Source organism: Artibeus jamaicensis, unplaced genomic scaffold, assembly GCF_021234435.1.
Source record: "Artibeus jamaicensis isolate MK-2021 breed Jamaican fruit bat unplaced genomic scaffold, CSHL_Jam_final contig_402, whole genome shotgun sequence".
Classification (NCBI taxonomy): Eukaryota; Metazoa; Chordata; class Mammalia; order Chiroptera; family Phyllostomidae; genus Artibeus; species Artibeus jamaicensis.
Genome location: NW_026521818.1, coordinates 15789548 through 15794713, shown reverse-complemented (window position 1 = coordinate 15794713; position 5166 = coordinate 15789548). Strand labels below are relative to the sequence as shown.

At 40.6% G+C, this 5166-nt stretch overlaps 1 pseudogene; it reads right to left on the bottom strand.

The window, feature by feature from the left end:
• Positions 1 to 3815: 3815 nt before the first annotated feature.
• Positions 3816 to 4790, bottom strand: LOC119044025 (cyclin-H-like; annotated as a pseudogene).
• Positions 4791 to 5166: the final 376 nt, after the last annotated feature.

Genomic DNA, 5166 nt, shown 5'->3' with positions numbered 1-5166 from the left:
TCCCCATACACCCAGAGATGAATGGAGAAATCATTGTAAAGACACCACTCAACTGTGTGAATTACAGGTAGAACAGCACGTAAATGTTGAAAACCACAGCAATTTAGAAATAATAATACAATCTGCCTCAGGTGATGGGGGAAAGTAGGATAAAGAGAAAGCATGCTTCTCTTTACATCTCTTAGAAGAGAAGGCAAATAAACATTGAATCTTAAACTGAGCACTCATTAAATCATTATTTAAATATATAAACATATGGAAAAATATAAACATGTCAGACCACAAAGCAAATAAAAGTATATTATAAAAATGGTAGGCATAAAGTTTTTAAATGGTTGTCAAAACTCTAAATGCAGGACTGCCGGCCAAGATGGAGGCGTAAGTGGAAATACTCAACCTCCTCGCACAACCGAATTTAAGGACAACAAAGATTTAGAAACAAAAACACAACCAAGAGAGACAGAAAATTGAACTGTACCGAACTCCGACAAAAACAAACCATTCATCCAGACCGGTAAGAGGGGCAGAGTTGGCGACTGGCGGAGAGGGATCCCGGCAGGAAAAGGCGGTGGTTGGCAGACACTTTCAGGGGTTGAGGTGCGGGGAGAGACTTCCAGCCTCACAGGAGAGTTTGTTGGGGAGACCCACAGGGTCCTAGAATGCACACAAGCCCACTCACCTGCGAACCAGCACCAGAAGGGCCCAATTTGCTTGTGGGAATCGGCAGAGGGAACTGAAATCCAAGAGAGAGCCCAACAAACACCACTGCTCCCTCTCTGACCCCGACCCCAGCAACTGGATTGACCCACCCCGGCAAACACATAAGCCTCCGCCCCTCATACGTAACAGGTGTGAACAGACCAAAACATTATGGCTCAAGCAGAAGAACAGCTCAAAGCCCCGAGCCAATACTTCCAAGCGACAAAGAGATAGCCAACCTGTCGGATGCACAGTTCAAAACATCAGTGATTAGGATGCTCACAGAACTGGTTGATTTTAGTCGCAACCTAGATGAAAAAATGAAGGCTACACTAAGTGAAATGAAGCAAAATGCACAAGGAACCAATAGTGATGGAAATAAAACTGGGACTCAAATTAATGGAGTGGACCAGAAAGAAGAAAGAAATAACCAAACAGAAAAGAATGAAGAAACAAGAATTAAAAAAAAAATGAGGAGAGGCTTACAAACTGCTAGGACATCTTTAAACATGCCAACATCTGAATTATAGGGGTACCAGAAGGGGAAGAGGAACAGCAACAAGTGGAAAACTTATTTGAACAAATAATAAAGGAAAACTTCCCCAATCTGGCAAAGGAAATAGACTTCCAGGAAATCCAGGAGGCTCAGAGAGTCCCAAAGAAGTTAGACCCAAGAAGGAACACACCAAGGCACATCATCATTATATTAGCCAAGATTAAAATGAAGGAGAGAATTCTAGAAGCAGCAAGAGATAAGAGGACAGTCACCTAAAAAGGAGTTCCCATCAGACTGTCAGCTGATTTCTCAAAAGAGACCTTGTAGGCAAGAAGGGCCTGGAAAGAAGTATTCCAAACTTTACTCTTCCCTCCTCTGTGGTGGGGGTGGGAGGGGCAGGGGTGGCCAATAAAGCCCATGACTGCCTGCCAGAGGTGCACGCTAAAGTGGAAAACCAAATTCAACAAATAATTATAATAAATCATAGCTCAATTTCAACATACCTCACTGTCTCATTCAACATTTACTCAATAGCATCAGCAGTATTAAAAAGTAAATTTTTGCCCTGGCCAGTGTGGCTCAGTGGATTGAGTGCCGGCCTGCAAACTGGAAAGTTTCAGGTTCGATTCCCAGTCAGGGAACATGCCTGGGTTTCAGGCCAGGTCCCCAGCTGGGGGTATATGAGAGGCAATAGACTGATGTTTTTCTCCCACCCTTTCTCCTTCCCTGCCCCTCTCTTATTTATTTATTCATTCACTCATTTATTTATTTATTATGGATAAATAAATAAACTCTTTAAAAATAAATAAAATAAGCTTTGATGTCTTTGCATTAATTATATTAATTAGTCATTTTAAACTGAGAATAAGCATATTCTGAATTTTTTGAAAGATTGTTTCTTTCAATAGCAGTGCTAAAGTTTTACTTTTGGAAAAACATTACTTCCCTTTTTTCATTTGTTTAAGAACTACCTTTCATATCATTGGCTCAAGGGTGAAGAGAGAAAGGGGAGTTTATCTAAAAGATGATGGTGACCCACTGAGTTTGATATTCTTCCTTTCTCATTTGCACAACTTTTACAATATGCTTCAATGCTTCTTCAAAACAAGTTAAAGTCATTTGATGACCCCAAAATGCTGTGTTATAGTCCTCTAGGAAGAGATACTCTAATTTTATTCCAAGAAGCTTAGGAGAACTCTAAGACTCATGAAAACCATTAGCTGCTCCTGACATTAAGAGAATTACAAGACAATCAGAGACTGCTGTTTCATTTTCTGCCAGCCCGGGTGTCACAGGGCTTCCTACTAAGGAGGTGACAGTCTGGGTCATAGCTGGAGCCAAAACAAGAAGCCATCAGGATACAGGCAGGGGAAATTTTCAGAGGTGGCAAGTTCAAAGGAGACCAGGAACACCACAAAACTGGACATACTAGTGAAGAAAAGAAAACCTTGGCAGCACTGTGCTCAAATAGAAGAAGAATAAATAATTTGGTTGATTTAAATAAGTAAATAAATAAATAGTAAAGCTATAGATACTTAACCATGACTTCTTAAAATTACTTCTAGTTAAGCTGTAACATTTGAAAGTGACTTCAGTTTAACCTTTCCACTAAAATGGATCCACCGGGTTCTGGGTAGGTGCTTGAGCCAATAAAACAAGGAAGAATCACCAAAAAAAAAAGCTGTCCTTTTAAGTCTCTTTAATAAAGTGATTACAATGCTGACACTACTTTCATGGGTTGACTGATCATGTCTAAATGAACTTCTAAAATGCGCATCTGGGGTGTTAGCACGCGTGATATCAGCTGAGAACAGGTTGTCCTGTGCTGTCTCTAGAACAGCTGACCTACGAGGTGTATCTGAAGGAGGAGGTGGCTACAGAAAGTAAGGCAGAAACATCAAAGGACAAAAAGCTAAACACCAACTTAACCCCATACTTTTCCTTATAATCTAGATGCGCATGGGGCAACGATTCACTTTCTTCATAATAGCCAACCTTTGTTGAACACTTAGTATAGAGAGGCACCACTCAAATTAATCCTGGGAGGAGTAGGCATTATCATTTCCCCCAATTTTCATCTTGGGAAGTGGGCAGAGAACTGTAGTGACTTGCCCAAAGTCACAACGTGAAGGTGTCCATGATTCAGACCCAGGTAAGTGGGTACCACAGTGTGTGCATGTAATTTTTACATCCACCCGTTTGAATTAAATTTCTTGAAAATGTTTAATGTGAAAAATTCCTAGAAACGGTAACACATTTATATGAACTCACTTAGGTAATCTAATTGCTTAATTATAAAACTGAACATATAATTTGCAACTACATACTTTATGCTTAGCAACTTAAGGTTTTTATCTAGACCACTACTAAAGACTGCCTACTTGATTATTTGATTTCTTCTTTTTTAAAAGACCCATTTGGAAATATTTTCAACTAATTGTGTAAAATCAAACAAGGTATTATTTCAGGTCCTTTGAAGATGTTTTATTTCACATAAAACTACCCAGAAAGAAAAAATTTTTAATAACTACAAAAGTATACTATATTTTGAAGCATTCACCTTATTTGACTCAAATAAATTTCGATGCCAGGTGTGCTTCATCCTTCTGTTGATTCCTCATCACTGACAAACGAGTTCCAAATGGCTGGAGAGCCAGGTCGTCGTCAGTGCCTTCTCCTCCGAGAACACCTGCCGCCTCGTTCGGGTCTCTGAGACACAGTCATCGCCTTCACGGCCTTCTCTCTCCTCCGTGATGAAGTGCAAACTCGGCAGAGAACCCTCTCTCCAACTTCTTTCAGAACAGCAACTTCTTCACTTCTGGGTGGTTTCTTTTTTGTCTTTACCAAGTTTCTCATGCTCTTCATTATGTCTAGCAGCTGTAACAAGCAAGTTCTGTTTTCTTTCGGCATCAGACTGGGTGATAAATAACTTTTCACAGTAATTCCTACTCTGGATGCACCAGATAAAAATGGCAGTCAGGGCAATTTGAGAAGGTGTGTAGGACAGGTCAGTATCTATCAATGCAACTCTATGAAGAAAGTTATCAGGCGTTTTCCTCAAAGTTTCTGATTCTCCAGCATGGGATAGCAGGTCTTTAAATCAACGAGAAAGCCCCTGAAAGCTCTATAACAATAATTAAGTTGCTGTATGAGAAGCAGTTTATATTCCAAAATCTGTTCAAGTGCCTTCTCTTGTCCAAGAAGGCTCCCCCACCAATTTCCAACAAATGGACTACATACATTGAATTCGTCTACTTTGCAGGCCAAAAAATGTACAAGTGAGCATTATTTTCCAGGGGTGATATTCCATTACTGAGTTATTAAGATAAAAATGCTTGAAGTACATACAAGCTGTACCCACAATACGCCTTGGCATTGCTGGCTTAAACACCAAACAAAATTCCAAAAATCTCTTCTCACAGTAATTGCAGAGTGTCATTTTTCATGAGTCTCAAGAAAGAGTAGATCATTTGGAAGCAACCCTTGTTCACCACTGCTTTGCATTTGAACTTACGGCTGACATTGGCGGCAGTGGTGCCAGCTGCTCCTCACTGGCCAAAGTCCAGCACTGCTTCTGGCTATTGCTGTGGTACATTGTTAAGTCCGAGGCCAGGCCTGGGAAATCTGGAGAAAAAGACCCCAAATACCACAACACTGTGGTGCAAGTCAGCTAAGCCCCACAGCTGAGGCTGACATGTTGGCCAGCATGGGTACAGTGATGAACAATCATTTCACTCTTAAGCCATTAACTATTTTAGCAAAATCACCAGCTTGACTAATTAATTATGCTATCCAATGTAATCCTCACCACAATCCTGAAAGATAAGTGGTAATTTGTTCAATACTTTGCAAAAGAGCAAACAGGTAAGAGATTTAGGTAACTTCTGCACTCCACTCAAACCACACCTCCTCCAAGCCTTCCTGAACTCCTCTCCCCCCTTTCATTGGATGGGGAGGTATCAATCTCACCA